At 40.9% G+C, this 27,964-nt stretch overlaps 1 protein-coding gene across 1 annotated transcript in view; it reads left to right on the forward strand.

The window, feature by feature from the left end:
- Window positions 1–27,964, forward strand: part of LOC109424037 (protein tincar-like) — a 580,636-nt gene that overhangs the window by 359,903 nt on the left and 192,769 nt on the right. The window contains exon 6 of the mRNA XM_062843067.1: window positions 198–213. The gene's annotated coding sequence lies outside the window, so the exon portion shown is untranslated. The remainder of the gene's footprint in view (window positions 1–197; window positions 214–27,964) is intronic.

The following is a 27,964-nucleotide window of genomic DNA, read 5'->3' on the forward strand; positions in this document are numbered from 1 at the left end:
AGTTTGTTTGTTTTACATTGATAGACATTGCTTTCTTGCTTGATTTGTGCAAACAATGTACCGGATTGCAACTTCCAGGAATCGAAGGTCGAGGATGGTGGAAGGAAATTGTAGATGCTTCCAAGTGTTATAGTTAATTGTTGAGAAATGTTTTAAAAAATGTTCATTACTGATAATCTTCTTTTCTTTTGTTACAGCCTCAATTGCAAAAAGGTAAGTTCATTTAATTAGCTATTAACAACGGTCGACAATCACGATTCACTTAGCCAAATTGATACTATGTTTATCATTCATTGTAACAGCTTCTAGATGACAAAGTATCCTTAGCTACAATAACTTTCCAAACATTAGGTACAATTTGCGACGAAGATTACATTTTCATAAATTGTGCCTCGCCTCCCCCACTGGACACCCAAGTGCAAGTCATTCTCAGAACATGCATGTATCCCTCGGTTCGCTCGAGGTCACGCCATTATCCCTCTTTCCAGTCAAAACATTATCATCGTTAGTAGAGAAAACAAACACTCCACAAGACGGTGACACGACAAGCTTCGACCAAGAACATGCTCAGTGCTTACGTCCTGATGGTAGACGCCTGTCGACTTTGCCATTCGTATGTTGTTGTCATCGTCCTCACGAAACACCCGGAGAACGACGACGATGACAGCTCACGTCAGCGCCGTGCCTCCATCAGTTGCGTCCCGTCGTCAGGGGGCTAGGCAAAAGATGATCCGATGTTATGACACACCTCACTTGTCACAAAAGGACCAACAACTCGGGAACCGACCCAAACACGGACCGATGAAATTCACCTTGTTATCGTATTTTATTTTGATTACAATCACGCGTGCACCCACCACGGTTCACGTAGAAATGGGAGCGTACTACACTATACTCACTCATCCATTCACCATATCTGCCCACCATCGTCGTCATCGTCATCATCATTGAGCTCATGATTGAGTCGGTTATCTTACCACCTCCACCCCAAGAGGCAGCCAAACATACATGTTCCCGAAATAGATTCCGGCGAGTTTGGCCCCCGATTGCCATTCGACCCGGCCGGTTGCACATGGGGTTAATCGCATGGCCAAATCTTCGGAGAGATTCTCGGAGGGATTGCTGTCGGAGTCTCCGGAGGGATTCCTGGTGGAATCTCCGGAAGAGTTCTTGACGGAGTCACCGGAGAAATTCCAGGAGGAATCTCCGGAGAGATTCCAGGAGGAATCTCCGGAGGGATTCCAGGAGGAATCTCCGGAGGGATTCCAGGAGGAATCTCCGGAGGGATTCCAGGAGGAATCTCCGGAGGGCTTCCAGGAGGAATCTCCGGAGGGATTCCAGGAGGAATCTTCGGAGGGATTCCAGGAGGAATCTCCGGAGGGATTCCAGGAGGAATCTCCGGAGGGATTCCAGGAGGAATCTCCGGAGGGATTCCAGGAGGAATCTCCGGAGGGATTCCAGGAGGAATCTCCGGAGGGATTCCAGGAGGAATCTCCGGAGGGATTCCAGGAGGAATCTCCGGAGGGATTCCAGGAGGAATCTCCGGAGGGATTCCAGGAGGAATCTCCGGAGGGATTCCAGGAGGAATCTCCGGAGGGATTCCAGGAGGAATCTCCGGAGGGATTCCAGGAGGAATCTCCGGAGGGATTCCAGGAGGAATCTCCGGAGGGATTCCAGGAGGAATCTTCGGAGGGATTCCAGGAGGAATCTCCGGAGGGATTCCAGGAGGAATCTCCGAAGGGATTCCTGACAGAAACTCCGGAGGGATTCCTGACGGAATCTCCGGAGGGATTCCTGACGGAATCTCCGGAGGGATTCCTGACGGAATCTCCGGAGGGATTCCTGACGGAATCTCCGGAGGGATTCCTGACGGAATCTCCGGAGGGATTCCTGACGGAATCTTCGGAGGAATTCCTGACGGAATCTCCGGAGGGATTCCTGACGGAATCTCCGGAGGGATTCCTGACGGAATCTCCGGAGGGATTCCTGACGGAATCTCCGGAGGGATTCCTGACGGAATCTCCGGAGGGATTCCTGACGGAATCTCCGGAGGGATTCCTGACGGAATCTCCGGAGGGATTCCTGACGGAATCTCCGGAGGGATTCCTGACGAAATCTCCGGAGGGATTCCTGACGGAATCTCCGGAGGGATCCCTGACGGAATCTCCGGAGGGATTCCTGACGGAATCTCCGGAGGGATTCCTGACGAAATCTCCGGAGGGATTCCTGACGGAATCTCCGAAAGAATTTCTGACGGAATCTCCGAAGGGATTCCTGACGGAATCTCCGAAGGGATTCCTGACGGAATCTCCGAAGGGATTCCTGACGGAATCTCCGAAGGGATTCCTGACGGAATCTCCGAAAGAATTCCTGACGGAATCTCCGAAGGGATTCCTGACGGAATCTCCGAAGGGATTCCTGACGGAATCTCCGAAGGGATTCCTGACGGAAGCTCCGAAGGGATTCCTGACGGAATCTCCGAAGGGATTCCTGACGGAATCTCCGAAGGGATTCCTGACGGAATCTCCGAAGGGATTCCTGACGGAATCTCCGAAGGGATTCCTGACGGAATCTCCGAAGGGATTCCTGACGGAATCTCCGAAGGGATTCCTGACGGAATCTCCGAAGGGATTCCTGACGGAATCTCCGAAGGGATTCCTGACGGAATCTCCGAAGGGATTCCTGACGGAATCTCCGAAGGGATTCCTGACGGAATCTCCGAAGGGATTCCTGACGGAATCTCCGAAGGGATTCCTGACGGAATCTCCGAAGGGATTCCTGACGGAATCTCCGAAGGGATTCCTGACGGAATCTCCGAAGGGATTCCTGACGGAATCTCCGAAGGGATTCCTGACGGAATCTCCGAAGGGATTCCTGACGGAATCTCCGAAGGGATTCCTGACGGAATCTCCGAAGGGATTCCTGACGGAATCTCCGAAGGGATTCCTGACGGAATCTCCGAAGGGATTCCTGACGGAATCTCCGAAGGGATTCCTGACGGAATCTCCGAAGGGATTCCTGACGGAATCTCCGAAGGGATTCCTGACGGAATCTCCGAAGGGATTCCTGACGGAATCTCCGAAGGGATTCCTGACGGAATCTCCGGAGGGATTCCTGACGGAATCTCCGAAGGGATTCCTGACGGAATCTCCGAAGGGATTCCTGACGGAATCTCCGAAGGGATTCCTGACGGAATCTCCGAAGGGATTCCTGACGGAAGCTCCGAAGGGATTCCTGACGGAATCTCCGAAGGGATTCCTGACGGAATCTCCGAAGGGATTCCTGACGGAATCTCCGAAGGGATTCCTGACGGAATCTCCGAAGGGATTCCTGACGGAATCTCCGAAGGGATTCCTGACGGAATCTCCGAAGGGATTCCTGACGGAATCTCCGAAGGGATTCCTGACGGAATCTCCGAAGGGATTCCTGACGGAATCTCCGAAGGGATTCCTGACGGAATCTCCGAAGGGATTCCTGACGGAATCTCCGAAGGGATTCCTGACGGAATCTCCGAAGGGATTCCTGACGGAATCTCCGAAGGGATTCCTGACGGAATCTCCGAAGGGATTCCTGACGGAATCTCCGAAGGGATTCCTGACGGAATCTCCGAAGGGATTCCTGACGGAATCTCCGAAGGGATTCCTGACGGAATCTCCGAAGGGATTCCTGACGGAATCTCCGAAGGGATTCCTGACGGAATCTCCGAAGGGATTCCTGACGGAGTCTCCGAAGAGTTTCTGAATCTTTATCCACTATCTTGGTCAAATATGTTACATGATTTCCACGTTGTGCGGCCGGTCGTTTCGGTGTCAATGACTTTGCTTTTCTTCGTGCACTTTTCGAGTTCACCCAAAATCCTGATCATAAATTTTATTTCCTCCAACCTCCAACGCTGCGAGGCGAGGCTATCATCCCCCAACCACACCAGCCAACCAGCCAGCCGTATCGTCGTTGCCAAACGCCGAACCAATCTCGAAACGAACCCCATCTGGGAGCGCATCTTGCATGACGACCGTGCCGCGGCAAGGAGGTCGTCCTCTCCCACCCCTCCTTGTCGAACACTAAGCAGACTGTCACTTGTGCATTAGTTTCTACATTTTTCTTTCCTTGTTGGCCCCTTTCTTGTACTTTACCCGCCAGGGCCAGGAGTAAGCTTTAAGAATTGGTGGATGTCGAGAAAAAATTGTCAGGAAAAAAAAATACGCCAACTCTCGCCCACCCGCTTTGGCGATGATGGTTAGAACTATGTATTTCCAATTCAGAAGCCGAGTACGGTGAAAATGGAATCGATTTTTTTTCTGTTCACTAACATTTGGCTTTTTCTCCGTTTGGCGATTTTCATTCATCTTCCACGTGGTTGCAGTAGCAGTATCGGTTCAGTGTGGTCGAGTCGAAACACGAGCAGTTCAATTGATCAGGATTCAGGCAGGCGAATTGGGAAAATGAAAAGTTTCGGGGCTTATATTGGATACAAATGCAATGAGATTAATATTCGACAGCATGATAGATTTGTTTCATGTGGGAACGAAATTGGCAGGGATTTGGAAACAATAGTAATATTTTCTTTTATCGTTCTTTTTTTTTGGAAGTCGTGGTAGTGGCGTTTCAATTCATGAGGCGTAAATTTCTGCAAGCGTTTTTAACTTGACGAGGACTTCACGTACTCCGAATATTTTAGTGCTCAAAAATATATGAAACATAAAAAACTTAAGAACAGTTTCGGAAACACAGAATATCCCATTAATAGGTAACAATATCTATTAGACTTCAGAGATCCAGTTATATTTTTGGGGTTCCGGGTCATTTGGCCGAACGCCATTTGGCCGAACGCCATTTGGCCGAATGCCATTTGGCCGAAAAAGGATGATGAACTTAAGTGATCTTGCCACTGTTGCCTATATCAGTATAGCTCGAAAGAACAGCCATTCATTCAAAGAAGGAAAAATCTCTGACAATAATAGTCCCAGTTTCAACGCCAACTAATCCATTGATGGTAAAACTTGAAAGAATAGCCTATGATTAAAAGAAGGAAATATTTCTGATGATCATATTGGCAGCTAGAATGTTATCCAGAGTTTGCCCACGCCTCCAAATCCTTTTGATAATAATTCGGCCAAACGACCCTTTCGGCCAAATGGCATTCGGCCAAATGGCGTTCGGCCAAACGACATTCGGGCCAAACGGCATTCGGCCAAATGGCCGGACACCTATTTTTGGCAATTTATTTGAGAATTACTTTGGCAATATGTAGTTCCGTTGGAATCTCCCATGACAATTCCTTTGAAAATTACTTCAAATGTACCAAGGGATTTTTTTTCGCGAATTTCTTCGATAATTCATCTCCGAATTTCTTAAGAAATGTCATCGGTAAGTTGTTTGTAAATTTCATTGGCAAGTTCAATGAAAACTTATACGGCAATTCATTCAGAAATTTCCACAGTAATAAGCTAAAATTTACTTGGGCAAACTTTTTTAATTTATTCGGGAACTAACTTGTAGAATTCTTTTGCAAATTCTTGAAAATTACTTTGTAAATTCTTCAGGCACTTCCGTTTCAAATTTCTTAGATTTTTTTTTTGAAATTAATTTAGTCAACCCTCCCGGTTTTTTTTTTCAGCAATATTTTGGTAAGTGTCAATTTTTCTGGGATTTTTCAAAAGTCCTTCGAAAATTTTCTCAGCAATTTTCTTTTGTTGTCCTATGGAAATTTATTTGGGAATTTCTTATGCATTTTCTTTGCATATTATTTTCGTAGGAAACTCCATCAGCGATTCCTTTGAAATATTTGCTAGTTATTTTTGTTACGAATTGCATCGATTTTCTCAGGAACTGCTCGGAGAAATCCTTTGAAAAACCTATAAGCTTTCAAAAAAATAGAAAATTTACAGCACATTTTTAATTTTCGTGGATTTTTTTCAAGATTATTTGAAATATTTTCAGAGATTCTTCAATTAATTTCCTCCTATATATTTTACTACAACCGTCCCTTTTTTAAATAATTATGCTAGATGGATGTATTTTTTCCAAAAAAAAAAAAAATAACACTTTTTTATGGTTTCCCTGAATTTCTGAACCAATTTTAGAATGATATTTCAGAAGTAAAATTTGCTATAAAAGATATTGCTGTGTGCGTTTAAAATGCAAACGGTGCCCAAATGCGCTTCAAATGCGGTAACACAGTGTTACCAATAGCAACTTTGCCACCATTTTCAATATCATCGAGAACTTAGGATCCAAATGCTCTCGTTGACATCGGGTTACGTGTAAGAATATCTTACCGCATTTGGTACTCTAGCATTTGATATTTGCGTTTTAAATTCACACAGCAATAACACAAGTTCTTTTTTTTTTATTTCTTACAATTTATCCAATGTACAAATTTTGGAAATAATAATCTCTTAAGTTCTTACTGTATGAGTTGTTTGATAAAATGTCTGGACAGCCTGGAAGAAACATAAAAGTGGTGTCATGGAAATGCATCTGATTTTTTTTGTTAATCAAGTTTTTACAAAAAAAACATTAAGTGTCTAGCGAAAATTAGGTATCAACTGCATCATATAAAGCTATACACTAAAACTCCAATTTACGCTCAAAACGGGGGGAGCGTAACTTGGGAATTAGTGCGTAAATCGGGGGAGTGTTTTTTTTTTCAGTTTTATAATTAGTTTGTAAAAATCGAAATCGCAAACTTCCTAACCTATGAAAAGGTTATAAGTTATTCAATTACAATTAATAATTTTGCAGTTTTGCTAAGTTCAGTGGTTCCCAACCTACGGTCATGGGCCAAGCGAATTTCTCAAGAATCAAAGGTGTGCGAATAAAGTGAATAGGGTTTTCGAATTCTGCACTTCAGGAAGTATGTACTTATCACAATGTAGTTATATTGCAGCAATCAGTGATTCCCAACCTATAGTCACGGGCCACGTGAATATCTCAACAACCGAAAGTGCTAGGAACAAGATCAAATGTTTTTCGGATTGATCATCTCAAGGATCAGTATCTCTGATATAGATATGTTGAAAAATCAGTGGTTTCCAATCTATGGTCACGGGCCACGTGAATATCTCGAGAACCGAAAGTTCTAGGAAGCAGAGCAAATCTGGAGCTCGATTTGAATAGGTCGTATGTGCTTTCGTCGATATAAAATTCTATCAGTTTATTTTAGCAATAGTTGAAATATGGATGATATTTCACTGGCTTTTAATGATAAAATTGAAAGCCTGTTTTGTAAGGAATCGCTTGTATGTATTAATTTTGTTAAATTTCAACAGTTTCAGCCATAAGAAGCGAATCCAACTGATCGAATTTTATATCGACGAAAGCACATACGACCTATTCTAATCGAGCTCCAGAAATGTTTTACGGATTGATCATCTTAAGGATCAGTATCTCTAATATTGATATGCTGAAAAATCAGCGGTTTCCAATCTATGATCACGGGCCACGTGAATATCTCAAGAACCGAAAGTGCTAGGAAGAAAAGCCATTGCTTTACGGATTGGTCATCTTAAGGATCAGTATCTCTAATAAAGATATGCTTAAAAATCAGTGGTTTCCAATCTATGGTCACGGGCCACGTGAATGTCTAAAGATCCGGAAGTGCTAGGAAGAAGAGCCAATGTTTTACGGATTGATCATCTCAAGGATCAGTATCTCTAAAATTGATACGTTGAAAAATCAGTGGTTTCCAATCTATGATCACGGGCCACGTGAATATCTCAAGAACCGAAAGTGCTAGGAAGAAGAGCAAAGTTTAAGTTTAAGATCGTTTGGCCGAATGCCATCTGGCCGTTAGGGTCGTTTTTCCGAATGTCGTTTGGCCGAATCATGATCAAAAGAATTCAGAGGAAGTTTTTGTCATTCTAACTGCCAATATGACCATCAGAAGTATTCCCTTCTTTCAATCATAGGCTATTCTTCCTAGTTTGGACTTTCATTGATTAGTTGGCGTTGAAACTACCGAAATTTTATCAAAGCTTTTGCCTTCTTTGAATCATGGGCTGTTCTTTTGAGATATACTGAAAAGGGAAACAATGCCATGGTCACTTTATTTCATCATTCATTTTTCCACCAAACGGCATTCGACCAAACGACCTTTTCTGCCAAATGGAGTCCAACCAAACGGCATTCAGCAAAATGGCCCGGGACCCTATTGAATAATGCTGCAAGAGATGCATAATTTGAAAATCCGATTTTACTTTCTCATCGCCTTTGAAATTCTTGAGGATTTCCCATGGCCCGTAACTCAAGTTTGAAAACCCCTGATGTTTACGACACCAGAGCATTGTAATAAATACCCCTTGAGATGCATACACCTACAAATATTCACTCTTTCTCCTCGGCCTATGGGTTCTTGCGAAAACAGCATGGCCCGTGACCCCAGCTTGAGAACCACTGTATCTCATCTCTCATCTAATCTCTCGCCTCATCTCATTTCTCATCTCATCTCTCATCTCATTTCTCATCTCATCTCTCATCTCATCTCTCATATCATCTCTCATCCCATCTCTCATCTCATCTTTCATCTCATCTCATGTCATCCTTCCCTAACCCTCCACCCTATCCTCTACTCTGCCCTCTACCCTACATTCTACCCTACCCTCTACCCTAACCCTCTACCCTACTCTCTACTCTAACCCTCTACCCTAACCCTCAACCCTACCTTCTACTCTAACCCTCTATCCTACTCTCTACTCTACCCTCTACAATAAGCCTCTACCCTACCCTCTACGCTAATCTTCAACCCTACCCTCTACCCTACCTTCTCTTCTACTCTCTACCCTAACCCTCTACCCTAACATCTACCCTACCTTCTACTTTTGGCAATTTATTTGAGAATTACTTTGGTAATATGTAGTTCCGTTGGAATCTCCCATGACAATTCCTTTGAAAATTACTTCAAATGTACCGAGGGATTTTTTTTTCGCGAATTTCTTCGATAATTCATCTGGGAATTTCTTAGGAAATGTCTTTCTTAGGAAATGTCTCTACCCTACCTTCTCTTCTACTCTCTACCCTAACCCTCTACCCTAACTTCTACCCTACCTTCTACCCTACCTTCTACCCTACCTTCTACTCTAACCCTCTACCCTACCTTTTATCCTATCCTCTACTCTAATTTCTACCCTACCTTCTACCCTACTCGCTACCCGAACGCTCTACCCAACCCTCTATCCTACCTTCTACCCTAACCCTCTACCCTACCCTCTACCCTACCTTCTGCCCTACCATCTAACATTACCCTCTACCCTAACCATCTACCCTACCCTCTACCCTAACCCTCTATGTATCATATGTATCACATGTTACTTGTTCCCGAATACCTAAAACCCCAATTTATGCATAAGGAGCGTAAATTGGGGGAGCGCTATTTGGGAATTAGTGCGTAAATGGGAGGAGCGTTATTTGGGAATTAGTGCGTAAATCGGGGGGCGCAAATTGAGTTTGGCGCAAAAGAAGTGAGCGTAAATTGGGGTTTTAGTGTATAAGGTTTTGATATGGTGTCGAAAAAAGTGTGCTCTATCGACCAATTTTAGTCAACAATTCCTTCGTAAATCTATAGGTATATATAAAAATGCAGTGGCATACGTGAGACCGCGCATAACTTGCGAACGGAAGGTCCGATTTTGATCGTCTTAGTTTTGTTCTGTTAGTTTTCACCCAAGGAAGGTTTATGATGCAAAAAAACATGGAAAATTGAGAGTTTTTGAAAATCCATCTTCCATACGTTTTGTAACCGGGGACTTGGTCTTGGATAAAAACTTGAAACGTCAAAAAACGCAGTAGGCAAGACAAAGTTTGCCGGAACATGCAATGTATTACTATCCATCATTATCTGTTGAAGTTTTTATCCCACAGCTATTCTAAGGCCTCCAAAGTACTTCGATGTTTGTGTCACAAATCCAACATCTTATACCAAATTTTATATACGATGAATTATCACAGAACATAGTCTACGGTACTCAGAAGGCCTCAAAGCACTCCTAGAGAATTCATGGTACCGTAAAATGGGGTAACTTTGATAGTTTTTCAGCAAATTTTCTGATTATTTTTCCATGTAACAGTATTTTCCCTAGTTTAATGTTTTTAAAACACGTACTGGGGTATCAGTTATTAATTGCAATTGAAAGATCCGATAATTTTAAATGTTTTGGGTGACTTTTAATTTTTCATATGAACGAGATTCACATTTTCATTTTGGGGTAACTTTGATAGTACCCTAAAAAACACATCAAATCTTGAAAAATAATCACAGATTGAAATCTCAGTAGTTAGAACATGATGAAGGAAGCCTTGTGGAATATATAAGATTGAATTTTTATAGCAAAATATGGATTTTTTCACAAAATACCACATATAAAAATGAGTTTGTGGAGTACTGAGTAAAAAACACAGCGTATTTAGCTATCAATAATCATTTTCTTTGTAAACATATATTCTCAACGGTAAAACAACATATGATTACATGTTTTTCATGGTGAATTCTCTTTTTTTGGGTTGTTTCTGAATGTTTTATAAACAAATTTTGAACATAACAGATTTAACTGCATGAAATTACAAGGGCATTGCATACTTTTAGGCGTTTATTGGTATATGGAGATTTATGTCCCAATTTACAAAATTGATTCCAGTTTGTGAAAATAAACTTCGTTAAGAGATTCAAGGCCAGATTTAGAACCTACTATAATGGATCTACCGAGAATAAGAGGCCTATTATTGGGATAATAGTCGGAACAAAGTTGTACAACAAATTGTTTGCTAGGGTTGACAAATGACAAAAATATCAACAATTTTTATTTTTTACCCAAAAAGTTTAATATAAGCTCGGTTTCAATGAAATACGTCTAAGATGCACTTTTATATGTATAGTTTTGATCTACGTTTGCCTTTTTCTTAACTGGTTGAAGGAATCATAGTTATAAGATAAACTATACCATGCCTGTCGCGCTATCAAAGTTACCCGCATTATCAAAGATACCCCATTTTACGGTACATGAATTGGGTGATCTAGGTCAAACTGCTCTGGAATTCATTCTCTTAAGATCTACAACATCTACCATCATTTGTGATCACTCTGTTCAAGAAATTAAGTCACGTTGATGTCCATTAGACCTCGCAGTGCTACGAGCAACTCGATATTGTCGTAGTTGGACATTCTGTGAAATACAAATGGCCTCCAAAACACTTTGAAGTTAGGGTTACGGTATCTACATACTGTATTATGCTTAAATTGTAAAAAAATATTCGTGAAATGTAGTCTATACTGTTGATAGAGCCTCAATGCACAACTATAATGCTTCTGGTATATACATGGCATATTCTACTACTCTGGAATTAGGACCTTCAAGGTCTACAGGCTCTACTCTTGGTTTTGTTCACTCTTTAGGCATATTTCTTTCACGATTGTGTCAGATGCACCTTATAGTGTTACGTGTATCTCTATGTGTTGCTATTTGGGTGTCCACTGGCATACAAATGTACCCAATGTATTTTGAAGTATGGGTCGCAATATCTGTAAATATTAGGATTTTTTTTTATTATAGCGAATGCACGCGGAATATTGATCTACGCTACTCTTAGAGCCTCAGAGTGCAATTCTGATAACTTAATAACATTCATTTGGTGATCTATGTCACCAAAACTATTCTGGAATCAATACTTTTAAGCTTTACGAGATCTACTCTTGGATATCTCCATTTTACCTGTGTAGTTCCTCCAAAAAAAAACCAAGAGAAATTACTTTAGGAAATCCTCCAGGAACTTCTTTAGGAATTCTTCGAAGAATTCTACCAGGAATTCCTCCAGGGATATTTCAGAATTTTTTTCAAGAATTCTTCCAGAAAATCCTCCATGAATACTTCCAGGATCCCTCAGGAAAACTTTAGTAATTCCTCAAAAAAATACTCCAGGGATTATTAAGAAATCGTCTGAGAATTCCTTCAGGGATTTCCTCAGAAATTCCTCCAAAAGTTTTTAAGAAATTGCGACAAAAAATCCTCCCGAAATAACACCAGGAATTGCTTCAGGAACTCTTCCAGGAATTTCTTAATAAATTATTCTTTGAATTTCACCAGGCATAAATTCATCCAAGAATTCCTCTTATAATATCTTCAGGAATGCCCCCAGAATTCCTCCAGGAATTCCACCAATAATTCGTCAAGAAATTTCTCCAAGAATTCATTCAGTAATTCCTCCAAGACATCTGCCTAGAATTCTTTCAAGAATCTCTCCAGGAATTCATCCAAAAAATCCCACAGGACCTTCCCTAAGAATTTCATCAGGGGTCCCTCTATAACTTCTGCCAAGAATCCCTTCGAGAATTTCTCCCCAAATACCTCCAAGGATTTTTTATCAAGAAATCAAAAATTCATCCAAAAAATCTTTCCGAAATTTCTTCATGAACACCTCTAAGATTCTTCAGAAAATCTCCACAAATTCCTCAAGAAAATATTCCTGGGACTTTTCCAGAGATTCCTCCGAGAAAATATTTCAGAGATTCCTTCAAAAATTGATACAAAGGTTTTTCAAACAATCATCGGAATTTATTCATTCCATCGGAGAATTTTTTTAAGGGTTTGCAACAAGGGTTTCTCCAGAAATGAATCCTGAAATACCTCCACGGATTCTTTAAAAAAATATTTGTGATAGATTCTGCAAATGTTTTTTTTTTCGGAATTTTTACATAAGATTTCTCCAGAAATTATTAAAGAATTTTATCAAAAATTCGAATTGATTGCTTCAAAAACTACAAGAATTTCTGGAGCAACTCCGCCAGGGACTTCTTAAGAAATTTGTCCAGAGATTTCTTCAGAAGTTTCTCCAAAGATTCCATTAGAAAATCTTACAAGGATTTTCCAGAAATGCCTCCAGGTATTTTTTTTCGAAATTCGTTTTGAGTTTCATTTGGAAATTTCTCGCAGGATATTTGCTCAGAATTTCCTTCAGAAACTTCTCTAGGGGTTCCTTCAGATTTGTTTCTAAAGATTATTCAAGAAAATCTCCTATGGGTTGCCCCTTTTGGAATTCCTTCAAACATTCTCTTTGTGATTGCTTAAAAAAATAGTTCAGAGAATTCTTCCACAGATTCTCTTACAAAATCATTTATTAGTTCCTTTAGATATTCCTCTAAGAGTTCCTTCCGACTTCAGAAGTTTCTTCTAGAACTCCTTTAGAAAGTCTTCCGTGGGTTGCTTCCGAAGTTATAGCATAGATTCTTTTAGAAAAAAGTTTTGAGCCTCATGGCCTTGCGGTTAGCGTAGCCAGGTGCATAACTGTACCAGGCCATGGGGTGAGGGCCCATGATTTTCTGTAGGAATCCGTGCAAGATTTTCCGATACAATCACCGGAGGTATTTCTGGAAGAAACCATGAAGTCTTTTCTTAATTAATTTACATGTAAGGTTTTCTAGAGAAACTCATGGAAGCATTTCACCAAAAGAATTTTTGAAGGGACTTGAGCAATTGTTAAAGAAATTTATGCAGAAATTTCTGAAGCTATCTATGCAAGACTTACTTGAAGACCCGGTCGGTCCAGGATCTTTTCGTAAAGGAAATTTCCTTGACTTCCTTGGGCATAGAGTATCTTCGTGCCTGCCACACGATATACACATGCAAAATGGTCATTGGCAGAGGAAGCTCTCAGTTAATAACTGTGGAAGTGCTCATAGAACACTAAGCTGAGAAGCAGGCTTTGTCCCAGTGAGGACGTTACGCCAAGAAGAGGAGGAGGACTTACCTGAAGAATCCTGAGAATCGGAGTCCTTCGTTGATGATTTTCTGAAAATAATATTTGTGGGATTAAACAAAAAAAAAATGCACGGACACCGTTTTCAGCCTGAGGTTGTACAGACTAAGCGAAACTTAACACTAAATAACGAACGCGACACACATTACGAGCACCAGTGGAAGCGAGGGAGAAACATTTCTTGCGAAAAGTTTCATCAGCAGGAGCAGCAATCGAACACTCTCCCCATGGCATAGTACGGTTATACGCTTCGTGACGCTAACCGCCTAAAGAAATCTTTCAGGGATTAATTCAGATTTTGTTTCTAGTGAATTCTTCAGAGGTTCTTTCAAAGATAGTTTCTCAAATTCCTTCATTGGTTTCCTCTGAAGTTTATTTAGAGAATCGTTCAGGAATTTCTTCAAGTACTGCTTTATGTATTTTCTCTGAAATTCTTTCAGGATTTCTTCCAAAAATGCCCCATGAAATTTCTCTACGGGTTCCTTCTGGAACTCCTTTAAAAAATGTTCATGACTTTTATAAAGGAATTTCTCCTAGAATTCTTCAAAAAAAACACTTCAAGATATCTATTGTGTTAGGCAATCCACCGAAGGTTTCACAAGGAGGTTCTGCAAATATTTCCTCAATCCTCAAATCCTCCTTTGATTGCTTCAGGAAGTTTCCTTGTATTCCTGCAGAGACTCCTACTATATTTTTTTCATTGATATTTCCAGTGATTCTTCAGAAATTCATTTGGAAAATTCTTCAGAAATGTGTTTATAGTTTATTCAATTATTAAAGTGACACGTTTGTGATTCTTCCTAAAATTTCTCAAGGGATGCTTTTGAAAATATCTTTAAAAACTTCTTCAGTAGTTATTGGTCACTTCAATTTGAGAACCTTGAGTAACCAGCTCTGATTCTATCGTGACAGCACTTTCAAATAACATTTTTCAGTCAAATATATTGGAGGAAATTCTAAAAACCATCATAAAATCAAAATTGAAGATATTAGTTGCTATTCCGAAAACGGACAGTAACATATTAAAGCAGGCACTCATGGTGTAACATGTCACTGTCAATCTACATCAAATTATACATTATTATCAATTTCACGACGTGTCATGTCAGAGTCTGTCGAATTATGTGACAATTCTGAAAGCAGTATTCCACAATTTCGACACGTGAAAAGCTGGAGCTTTTTATCTCGAAAAAACATTCAAAGCTACACCAAAATCGAGTTCCGTTCTCAAACACCTTCTACCGCTTTCCACCCACGCTAATTCATAACAGTTCCTGGAACGTTCGATTATCGCCAAACGGTGCACTTTTACTGCCCAGCACTCGACGACTGACGTTGGATGCTGCCAGTAGTGGTCCATCGCACAAAAGGGATGTTGTAGAATTTACCCAATACCCACCCACCGCAAACCGACCAACTACCAACAACCCACTTCCTGTTCCAAGCCAAAACGAGATGTTGCAACATTGTAGCCGGCTGAGAGCCGCGCCGGCAGACGGTGGCAACGCCGGACGACGGTAAACGGAATTGAAATTGAAGGCATGTTTCATTTTCCCAACAGCAGCAATTTCCTCCGCTACGCTGCTGACTGACTCTTCCGCCGCGCGCGTTTACATACCACAGCCACATCCTTCCTGGCAGTTAGCCACTCTGGCTGGCTGTTGAGGAACAAACACTCCGGTCGGTCGGTCGATGGCTGTTTGGAAAGCTTTGCCGGAGTAACCAACCACCGATGAACGGCGATCACAGCCGGGACGCACCCGACAGCAGGCAGGAAGCTGTCTGCGCTGGGAACAACTACGTGACTGGAACGCTGCTGGCGCGTCTTGCCTGGTGGTCGACAATACATATTCGTCAGTCCGCAACAACGCTTTAGCTTGGTGATAATTTTATTTTAACAATTGCATTTACAATTTGTTTGCGTTGTTGGTGGGAATTATTCAACATCTCGCTTTGAAGGTGTTGCGAGCTCAGGAAATGTTCGAATAGTTCAATATATGTGTGTTTTCCATGCTTTTCAATAAAACAGAATTTTCTGAGCCTTCCAAGGCTACAGAATCCAAATCGAGGTGAGGAGTAAAACTAAGTAGAAGTAGAATCTGATGTTCAAAGTATCTCCTTCTGAAGGTATCACTATGTTCGGAGTCATTCAAATGATCTATGGTCATGGGCTGCCACAGTCACTAACGGTCTAAAGGGATCTCGTCGATTACCACGGTAAATAGTATTCATAATAGTAAGTATCCATGCCTCAATGGAGCCACCATCCGGATGTAGCCGGACAAGTCAGGAATCAAATTGAAATTTTTATTATCATTTTAGTATAAAATTTTGAGTAATTTGTTAACAGAAACTTTCTGCAGAGATAACCATTTGACATGGCATCATTTCTTAAAAGTGTATAAGAAATTTCATCAGGAATTTTGACCACAAATCCCTTTAGATAATTTTGGAGAATTTCTTCTAGGATACTTCCGAGTTTTTTTTATGGATTCCTGACAGTCCTTCAGAGATTCCTTAAGAAATTTCTATAAGAATTCTTTCAAGAACTCTACCAGTAATATTTTGAGCGATTTCTGGATGAACTTCTGAAAAATCTATGGATGAATTAAAAAAAAAAATCTGGCAGTAATCTCAAAAATCCCAGCAGAAATTTGGTTCGGAATGCCTGTTGGCTTTATGAAGAAGTTTTTATAAGATTTTCAGGAAACTTCATGGAAAATCTAAAGAAGTCTTTGGGTATATCTTTGATGCAACCCCTGAAAGGGAACCCAAGCAGGGATTTCTGCAAAAAAAAATCTTGAAGGAATTTCTAGGGGATTTTTAAATAATCTCAGGAAGATTTTTAGAGGTTTTTGCTTGAAAAGTACCAGAAGAAACTCCTCGGAAACACCTTGGTAGATCAAATAATCCCTGGAAGGATTTCTAACGAAAGCAACAGGACGAGTTTCTGAATGAAACCTTGGTAAATTCTAAGAACGAATTCCAGGAGTTATTTCTTGATAAGCCCATGAAGCAATTTTGGAAACAATCCATAGAACATTTCTCAAAAGAATCCCTGGAAAAATTCTTGAAAGAATTCTGAGAATTTCCGGCGAAAACTGTAGAAGCTTTTCTAGAGGAGTTCTTGGATACTTTTCTGAAAGATCCTCTAGACTCGAGATGAAATTCTTGAAGAAATTTTCGAGGAATTTCTGAAGCCATCCATGAAAGATTATTGGTCTTTATGAGAGACCATTTTCAACACGAGGCTGGTTCATCTTTGGCATGAACGATGTTTCAAAAGTATTTCAAAACGAATCAGTGGAAGACTTCCTGAAAGGAAAGGAATCCACGGAGCAATTTTGAAATTCAAGGAAGGTTTCATAAAAGAGTTTTCAAACTTATTTTTGTGTAAAATTTTAGAAAGTTTGATAGGTAATTCTGAAGTAAACTATGCATTTTCTAAAGGAATTCTAAGAGATATATTCGAATGCATTCCTTGCAGAATATCTTAACAATTCCCTGAAAGATTTTCTGAAGTGCATAGTAGCTGGAGGAATTTCGGCAGAAATACCAAGAGATTTTTTCACAGAAATCCAGTGAAGAATTGCTTTCTACATGAATCCTTTGATAAATTTTCGAAGACATCGCTCGAAGAATGAACGAAATCCAATCACGCCTCGAATTGCTATTGACTGTCAGACGCTAAACCTGTAACGATGAATGTATCACCATCTTTCGAATATCGGAGTCTCCTCAGAAGGCTCGACATATCACATCTGCTTTCGACTACTCTGCAAGTATCACGAACAGATACTGCGTGCACAGCGACTTGACCTTCTTGAAGTCCCTATCTGCTATCACACATAAGGACTTGCAGACAAGGGGCCTCCAGCCGTCCCGGCCTTTGTCAGGAATCCCATTCCATCCGTGGACTCGGATCAATCCAGTAGATCGACGCCATGACAGCCACCGCACAATAGCGAATCCTCCTCCTCTTAAGGCTGGAGCGCTCTCTCATCGGTCTTTATAACCGACCTTTAGCGTCTACGATCGACCTCCCTTCGCTGGTTATCATAGATACCATTTTCACCCTCAATGTCGGGTCTCCTGGTGGTTTCCCCGCCTTTGGTAATATTACCTGGCTCTGCCGCTACCAACCCTCAAGCGCCCACACATTTCTGCATAGCAGTTCTACACATTCCGGAAGCCTCTGCAATAACTTAAGGTCACGTCCACAACTCCGTCTGTACCTGGGGCCTTATCTACGCTAAGGGACTTTGCCATTCCCGCAAGTTCCACATCGGTGGACCTCTCCTCATTGCTAGCTCCAGTCCCCGGCTGTCCTACGAAAGGAGGCCAAGGACTAGAACCATGACGCGGAAAATGCCCCTCGATGATCCCCTCCAACATCTCTGGAGATTGCCCTGTAGGAGCCACTACACCTCCCGTCTTGGCCATCACGATCCTCCATGCGTCACCCCACGGATTCGCATTGGTACTCTGACAGAGACCTACAAAGCAGGCCTTTTTACTTGCCCTTATCTCGGTCTTCAGCGCGATTTTGGCAGCGGCAAACACCACCCACCGTTCGTTTCGCTCTTCCTCTGATCGTGCTCGCTGCATCCGCCGCCTAGCCTAGCGCGGCGTAGGTCCGCAATCGCGTCGGTCCACCAGTAAGCCGGTGGCCTCCCATTTCTAGGGTGGACTCGTCTAGGCATGGTCGCATCACACGCACGCGAGAGCTCGTATGCGTGTAAACCGAGCGCCTCCTTCTACTTGCTGCCTGCTGTTGTTGTAGTCGATACCAAGGTAATTTTACTTACCTTGGTCGATACTGTAGCGAACCGGCCAGGTGATCACTGTGAGTGTAGCCATTGCACAATGGTCCGAGGACCAACATTAAGTGGAAAAAATTAATAACTCAAAAACCATCCAAGATAGAGTCTTCATGTCTTCTAGACATTTGCTCGTGAGTCCAAGCCGCGTTATATGCAAAAGTGTCCTAAACGCCAAATCCTCAAATACTTCATATTTCAGCACCTAACTTTTTTTATTTCAAAAGATATCGAAATAAAATGTTATGCAAAGTTGAAGAAGGTAAAAACCCCGACAACTTTCTCGAAGAGCAGTTTTTTCTATCTCTTCAATCTGAGGAGATATAACTTATTGAAGAAATAAAAAGTCCGAAATCGGTTTTTTCGTCATATGTCAAAAACTATCATTTTTTCAAGCCTACTATGTTCAGAGCAATTGTACATATTGCCAAAATACACATTTCGTCAGAAGACATCAAAGCTGTGCGATGTTTCTATCAAAAGATATAAGTATTTTTGTACTTTTTTAAGCCAATTTTTCTAGCGTAACATTTGAAAAAGGCGCAAGTGAATCTTTAATTTTCTCCCACCACCGGATCTAGTATGACAAAAACTGCATTTTAACAAATTTTGGAGAGGGTGTTTTTTTGTTTTGCGTTTTAAATGTGATTTGACTATGACCGTATTTTAGGCATCAAATTCACGAAAAATGACATCCATAATGTCCGAGTTCAACATCTACTCGTGTTTCAAGATCACTTATCTTAAACATTCGAGTAGCGATGAACCCAATGTTGTCTTTTTTGTTTTGTTTTGTTCCTTTGTGTAAGTGAGCAAAAATATAAAACAAATTCCCTATAGTTTTTCGATTTCTTAATTCATCAGATATATGCATCTGGTGATCGTATGCTAATTTTAAATTGAATTGTAGACCGTCCAGTTTTATATGTTTGACATATATTATGAAAGGCCTTTGATCCTAGGATAGGATGCGACACGTAGTCAGTCAATTTGAGACCAATTTGCTGTCAAACGGAAACCAGTCGCTGATTGGTCGAAATTGATATCCGTTTGCTGCGATCATATCGCTTTGTTGTTGGCTTGGCCGTGTTGCTAGTTTGTAGGTTTAGCATTTGATACCAATATTTAAAATCATTGTTTTTTTTTATTCAAGCTTTATCGCCTCAAATATGTCAACATTCAAAAGCAAATCAACCTAATGTGACTCCCATGGCTTGACACCGGTTAAAACCATTGCAATGGTTTTAACCGGTGTCAAGCCGTGGGAGTCACATTAGGTTGATTTGCTTTTGAATGCTGACATATTTGAGGCGATAAAGCTTGAATAAAAAATACAATGATTTTAAATATTGGTATCAAATGCTAAACCTACAAACTAGCAACACGGCCAAGCCAACAACAAAGCGATATGATCGCAGCAAACGGATATCAATTTCGACCAATCAGCGACTGGTTTCCGTTTGACAGCAAATTGGTCTCAAATTGACTGACTACGTGTCGCATCCTATCCTAGGATCAAAGGCCTTTCATAATATATGTCAAACATATAAAACTGGACGGTCTACAATTCAATTTAAAATTTGCATACGATCACCAGATGCATATATCTGATGAATTAAGAAATCGAAAAACTATAGGGAATTTGTTTTATATTTTTGCTCACTTACACAAAGGAACAAAACAAAACAAAAAAGACAACATTGGGTTCATCGCTACTCGAATGTTTAAGATAAGTGATCTTGAAACACGAGTAGATGTTGAACTCGGACATTATGGATGTCATTTTTCGTGAATTTGATGCCTAAAATACGGTCATAGTCAAATCACATTTAAAACGCAAAACAAAAAAACACCCTCTCCAAAATTTGTTAAAATGCAGTTTTTGTCAAACTAGATCCGGTGGTGGGAGAAAATTAAAGATTCACTTGCGCCTTTTTCAAATGTTACGCTAGAAAAATTGGCTTAAAAAAGTACAAAAATACTTATATCTTTTGATAGAAACATCGCACAGCTTTGATGTCTTCTGACGAAATGTGTATTTTGGCAATATGTACAATTGCTCTGAACATAGTAGGCTTGAAAAAATGATAGTTTTTGACATATGACGAAAAAACCGATTTCGGACTTTTTATTTCTTCAATAAGTTATATCTCCTCAGATTGAAGAGATAGAAAAAACTGCTCTTCGAGAAAGTTGTCGGGGTTTTTACCTTCTTCAACTTTGCATAACATTTTATTTCGATATCTTTTGAAATAAACAAGTTAGGTGCTGAAATATGAAGTATTTTAAGATTTGACGTTCAGGACACTTTTGCATATAACGCGGCTTGGACTCACGAGCAAATGTCTAGAAGACATGAAGACTCTATCTTGGATGGTTTTTGAGTTATTAATTTTTTCCACTTAATGTTGGTCCTCGGACCATTGTGCATTGTCTACTTTCCAGTTCAGGTAGACAGGACTACAAAAAAAACGACTTCGCACCGTTCTGACTAAAGGTACTCTTTGTACCAACATTAGCCAGGTCGACATGTAGTATGGCAGGATCTGACCCAGCTGGTTCGCAAAACGGCTTCCCCATTCTATGGCCCAGGCATTGAAGACACCCGTTATTGGCTCCACCCCACTACCCCGAACGCCATTACCCCGAACACCACTGCCCCGAAAGCCATTACCCCGAATAGGCCACTATCCCGAAAGCTACTACCCCGAATGGGTCATTACCCCGAAAGCCATTACCCCGAATGCCATTACCCCGAATAGGCCATTACCCCGAAAGCCACTACCCCGAAAGCCACTACCCCGAATAGACCATTACCCCCATTAATCCAGGGGATCACCAAAAAAGTGATGGCCGATTAGAAGTTGATGGTTATCCAGCAATTCGGTAATGGCCGCCACAATCATGTTCACTTTCTGGTAGGGATAAATCGATCTGACGTTTGGCTTGTGTCGTTTGGCAGCTAATCGATCAGTTTTATGATCGATCTTATCGATCAGCTGCCAAACGACACAAGCCAAACGTCAGATCGGTTTATCCCTACCAGAAAGTGAGCATGATTGTGGCGGCCATTACCGCTCGTGAATTGCTGGATAAGTTAGAAAATGGTAATCAGTAACTAGTGTATGAATACTCTTCTCCACCCTTCCCTATAGTGGTCAAACTGAACTTATTCAAATGTTTGCCTTCTTTAAAAGATAGGCTGTTCTATTGAGTTTGCAATGTCCAACCGTGTACAGTTGTAGAGTTGTTTGGCAGCCTGTTAATTTATCTATAGACATTTTTCCTTATTTTAATCAGAGGCTCTTCTTTCGAGTTTGAGTGTTATGTAGTTTATTCACAGACGAACTACTAACTCCGTAGTGGACTTGTTCTTCCTTGAATAATAAACGTTCTTTCAAATTAAGTTTTTGAAAATTAACGGGCGGCCAAACTGGTCCGTTATTTTTTTTTCTCTTGAGAATAGATTGTTCTTCCAAGGCCTGCTCTTCAGTTGATCTATAATTTATTCGGCCTCAATTTTCTTGGCTATGCAGGAGTGTAGCGGTTCAGTTGACATATAAACTCATTATCTTGATTGAGTCTATCAGTATGCATTGGCTATGGCCCTACTATGATGAATTGATTCTAAACTATTTTCCAGTATGCCCCATTTTTTCGAAAAAAATATTTCAAAGAAAACCTGAGATCATTATATTAATTAATTTTAGTACATTTAAACATGATCTGATGTTTTGTTTATTATTTTAATTTATTTTATCAGTTGATGATCAGTTTCCGGAACGTCAAACCCTAAAATTGTTTTCAAATATATTCAAGACTTTAGTACTTGCAGTACTTGCAAAGTAAAGCCAGCATCGTTGGACCAAATGGACTTTTTTTTACTGGCGATTAAACTGTAACTTTTCTTTTTGTCAAAGGCTGTTTTTCTAGGTGCCCTTACATAGTTTACTGGCAGTTGAACTGCTTACTGTATATGAGATTTGCCCTTCTTCAATTTATAGGCTGCTGTATCTAGTTACATCGTTACCGGGTTAATTGACGCCTCATCTATTAATTCTATCTCATGTTTTTCCTTCTTTGAAAATTGGACTATTTTTCCGACCTATATTGCAGGTTTCTGTATAGAGGCTGCGCATAAACTAGGTAGAGTTTCAGAGGAAGGGGGTCTATCCATAGTCTACGCTCCACACAATTTTCCAAATTTTCGTATGGACAAAATTATATGACAGGGAGGAGAAGAGGTCTGAGGTGACCGAAATTTGGTCTACGCGATTTATGAATGAACCCATAAGAGATTCGCCCTTCTTTAATTTATAGGCTGTTCTTTCTAATTATAACCATGCAGACCTTGTGGGCGATCAACCAATTAACCACATTTTTCCTCTAGTTAAGAATGTGCTGTTTTTTAAGTTACACTGTTACAGAGTTTAATTACCAAACTGTCTATTTTTCCTTAAGAGATTTTCCCTTCTTCTAGGTATAGGCTGTTCTTTTGAGGCCAATTTTTCGATCGGTATTGTTTTGATATAGCCTTATGATCATTTGACCTAGTGATAGATTGTCAAAATGTCTTTTCGGCCTAATGAGCCAGTATTGACAGCCAGTATTTAACGTACCTTTGCTGACAGTTATATCTCATGCAAGATCAGCTCTAACACGCATTAACTTGCGTGCGCAGCTTTTTCTTTTTTTTCGCTCATTCTCTTTAATATTGAAAAAAGAGCGGGATAGAAGAGGAAAAATGGCCCCTCTTTTATCTGTTTCTTTCGCGTGTTTGTTTACGAGAGTGAGTGAGAAAAAAAAACAAAAGTTGATTGATTGATTGATTTATCTTTATTATAGAAACTGTCAACCCGAAGAAAAGTTGCGCACGCTATAGTACGCATATCTCCTTTATATTGTTTTAAGGTTATTCTTTCAAATAGTATCTTCTGGTATTGAAGCTGTCAGTAATGTTATTGAATTATTTCTTCTTTCGACAATGTTTTCTTTTTCAATATCCTTTACGAAAAATACAGGGGATACTAAAAATAACTTTTTTTCTTATTAATAATTTCAAATTAAGTCGAATGTTTTTCCAAGTTCATCATATGAGTCATAAATGATCCAAATTTCATTGCATTCGGTTCATTGGATCCGGAGATATAACAGCTCAAAGTTGGCTATTTGATAATTATACTTTTTTCTAGAATCTTCCTAACTTCGTGAAAAATAGCCCGATCTTTTCTAAAATTGGACCACTGATACACATTTAATTGATGAACTTACAGAAAAAAAATTGAGAAAATTTTATGCGCTTTTCGAAAAGTTACAGCTAGTTGAATATTTTTCGAAAAGTGTAAATTTTACCTATCCCAGTTATTTTGAGTATCCCCTGTATATATAAACCATTATGTATCAGAATAATCCATTTAAAAAAATGCTTTCGGGGTAATGGCGTTCGGGGTAATGACCCATTCGGGGTATTGACTTTCGGGGTAATGGCCTATTCGGGGTAATGGCTTTCGGGGTAATGGCCTATTCGGGGTACTGGCTTTCGGAGTAATGGCGTTCGGGGTAGTGGCATTCGGGGTAATGGGGTAGAATCCCGTAATTATCATCAGTTTTCGCCCTGTCAGTACGGTCGTCATATAACCCAGCATTTGCGTCAACTGCTTGATCAACCAACACGGAGGCGCATAGCAGCTACAGAAGAAGACTCCGTTTACTTTGGCATCCACTAAACCATTGTAAGTAGTGGACACCAACTCCTGAACGGTGCATTGACCCGTCATCCATATCGCCGCCATTTTTTTTTTTCGGATTCGTCCGACACCTCTCCATCCTCGGTCACGTCCGATGCTCGCTAAGTCACGATCCACCTGGTCCGCTCACCGTGCTCTCTGCGCTCCACGCGTTCTTGTGCCAACTGGATCAGATGCAAACACCAGCTTTGCAGGGTTGTTGTTCGACATTCTTGCAACATACTCTGCCCACCGTTGCCTTCCAGCTTTGGTCACCTTCTGGATGCTGGGTTCGCCGTAAAGTGCAGCGAGCTCGTGGTTCATCCTTCTCCGCCACACACCGTTCTCTTGCACACCGCCGAAGATCGTCCTTAGCACGCGTCACTCGAAAACTCCGAGTGCTTGCAGGTCCTCCTCGAGCATGTTCCATGTCTCGTGCCCGTAGAGGATCACCGGTCTCATTAGCGTTTTGTACATGGTGCATTTGGTGCGTGAGTGACCGCAGCTTCTTCGGCCCGTAGTAGGCCCGACTTCCGCTGATGATGCGGATTGATTCATGACTCACGTTGTTGTCAGCCGTCAGTAAAGATCCGAGGTAGACGAATTCCTCTACCACCTCGGAGGTATCCCTGACTATCGTAACATTACTTCCCAGATGGATCCGGTTGTGTTCGATTCCGCCTTCCAGCATGTACTTTGTTTTTGAGGCATTCACCACCAAGCCGACCTTTGCTGCTTCGCGTTTCAGGCGTTTCAGCTCTGCCATCGTTCCAAATTTTCTGGTAATAATGTCCATGTCGTCCGGAGGGTACACAAATTGACCGGATTTCGTTAAAAAATGTTCCTCGGCTGTTGAACCCGGCTCGTCGCATCACATTTTCCAGAGCGGTGTTGAAGAGTAGGCATGAGAGTCCATCATCTTATCGGCGAGTTTCGAATGAACTGGATAGTTCACCCGAAACCCTTACGAAGTTTTGCACACTGTCCATCGTCGCTTTAACCAGTCTAGTCAGCTGCCCAGGAAAGCCGTTTTCGTCCATGATTCTCCATAGCTCTGCGCGGTCGATACTGTCGTATGCCGCTTTGAAGTCGATGAACAGGTGATGCTTTTTTTTATTTTTTATTTGTGAATTTTAACATAGACTAATTCTTCACACGAATAGGTGATGCGTTAGAACCTGGTATTCACGGCATTTCTGGAGGATTTGCCGTACGGTGAAGATCTGGTCCATGGTCGACCGGCCGTCGATGAAGCCGGCATGATAACTTCCCTCGAACACATTCGTTAAGATGACAGACGACGGATAATGACCTGGGATAGCACTTTGTAGGCAGCTTTCAAAATAGTGATCGCTCTGATTGCTTATCCAAATATAACGATATAACAACCCAATAAAAGGGGGGGGGTAGTTTTGGGTTACAATCTATCCATTTAACAGAAACCATAATGGAAAACCACAGAAACAACCCTCATCCTCATAATTTTCGGGGAACTGGTGCAGCCACCACAACTCAGCTTTTGGTGGAAGTGAACAATGAAGGAGCATTAGCCCACTGGACAGGCACAGGATATCGCGTCCACATGCTATCTTTGCATGAAGGCTGCGACTCAGCCAACGAACGATACAAGCCAATGAACCTATGTTGCTACACTACTGAAGCTCACATTGTACTTGCAGTAGTAACCGCACGACCGCAGCTTTTGCTGTCGTTTAATTGATTGAGGTATTTATCCTTCCATGCCAGTTAGGTGGATTGTTGTATGTCTATAGAGTGAACAGCTAGTGCAAGGATTACACATTGGGTACTCAAACGGCAACTCTATCCCTTACCTAGTGGCATTCATTTTTATGTCTAGAAGCCTATGGAGAAATGTCATTAGGAATCATTAAACTGAAACCAACTGGTAAAAGTTAAATCATTGGAAGTGGCATCAAGATTCCAACGACAGTCAGCGAATCCCGCTGAAAGCTAAATTAAGTAGCTTCTTCCTGATGGCGGTCTTCATCGGAATGAATTATTAAAAGCCCCGAATAAACATCATCCATTTTTAAGCAATCAATTTAACAGCCAACTTTCCACTCATTTCTGCGAAAACCGCGTCGGCCGCCGCGCCGTACCGCATCTTTATCCATTGCTCAATTTTCCGAAAAAATGCCTAACGGTTTCAATTTCGAGAGGAATTTCACAACAACTGCTTCTTTCCCCCCTCCTTGCCCCAGCAGCTACGATGGACGGAATCCGCAAATTGCGTTCCGTGGTAATAAAATATTAACAGACAGAATTTCTTGTATTTACGGTTAGGTACGTGTAATTTGGGGGCGAAGATGGTGGGCGGTGGAGGCGGCGGCAAAGATGCAACCGAACAAGTTTTTGCGCGCAGATGTTACTCGGAAAAACTTTACAACTTCTATGTGGCAGCAGGGTTGCACGGTGGTGGTCCCTATTTTCGAGAGATCCTAGGAGGGTTGTGAAATGCCAAATCAGCTTATATTTGTTAGAAGAAGCAGAAGAAGAAGAGCGCGAAAATCAGTAGAATTATTTTCTTTCCTTACCAAATGTAGCATTCGTTCGACCATCATGTTCGACCAGTACAGTTTAAGAAGGTAAGTTTGATCAGTAAAAAAGCGTGTATCAATCTGACCTCAATTCAACCCAAGAATCACATCCAAGATTTTTCAATCAGTTCAACATACACATGTAAAGAAAAAAATCCGTAAAAAAAATCATAACTCAGGTAAGATTTGAACTCACAACCATTTTTCGCTAGACAAGTGCTTTTCCAACTAAGCTACCGACGACATTTTAGTTGCCACAAGGTAAATCTATTCGGGAATTAATCCAAGAATTCCTCCGGAAATTCTTCAAGATATTTTCACGGGAATTGGATCAAAAATTCTTCCGGGTTTTAGTCCAGAAATTCCTCCGGGAATTCTAAAAAAAATCCTCTAGAAAATCTTCCAGGAATTCGTCCAAAAATTGATCCGGGAATTTATGCAGAAATTTCTTCAAAAATTCCTCAAGAAATTGTTGTAGAAGTTTCTCCAGAAATTTCTCAGTGAGTTTCTTCAGAAATTTCTGTGTGAATTCCTCCAGAATTGCTTCTAGAAATTTCTTCTGCAATTTTCCAGGATTTTTTTCCGGGATTAATTCCTACAAAAAAAAACCTCAGGGAATCCTTCCAGAAATTTCTCTGAATTCTTAAAGAAACTCCTCCAGAAAGTCCGTTGGTAGTTTGTCTAGAAACTCTTTTTAGAATTTGTCTGAATACTCCTTTGTGAATTCAACCAGAAATTCCTCCAAAATTCCACAACAAACAAGGTCATCAAAAAATTCCTTGGGAATTCATTCAAAAATACCTCCGAAAATTCCTTCTTAAATTTCTCCGGGAAGTCCACCAGAAATTCCTCAGAAAATTCTTCCTAAAATTTCTCTGGAAACTCTTCAATGTATCCATCTAGAAATTCCTCCGAGAATACCTCCAAATAGTCAATTAGAAATTCTTCTTGAAATTCCTCCCTAGAATTTCCTTCTCCATAAATTTCTTCGGAAATTCATCAAGAATTTTTTCCGAGGAGTGCACCAGAAATTCCTCTGGGAATTCTTCCAGAAATTACTTTTGGATTTCCTCCAGAAGTTTTCCTGAAATTTCCCCAGAAGTTCTCCTGGGAACCC

Source organism: Aedes albopictus, chromosome 3, assembly GCF_035046485.1.
Source record: "Aedes albopictus strain Foshan chromosome 3, AalbF5, whole genome shotgun sequence".
In the NCBI taxonomy this organism is placed as follows: domain Eukaryota; kingdom Metazoa; phylum Arthropoda; class Insecta; order Diptera; family Culicidae; genus Aedes; species Aedes albopictus.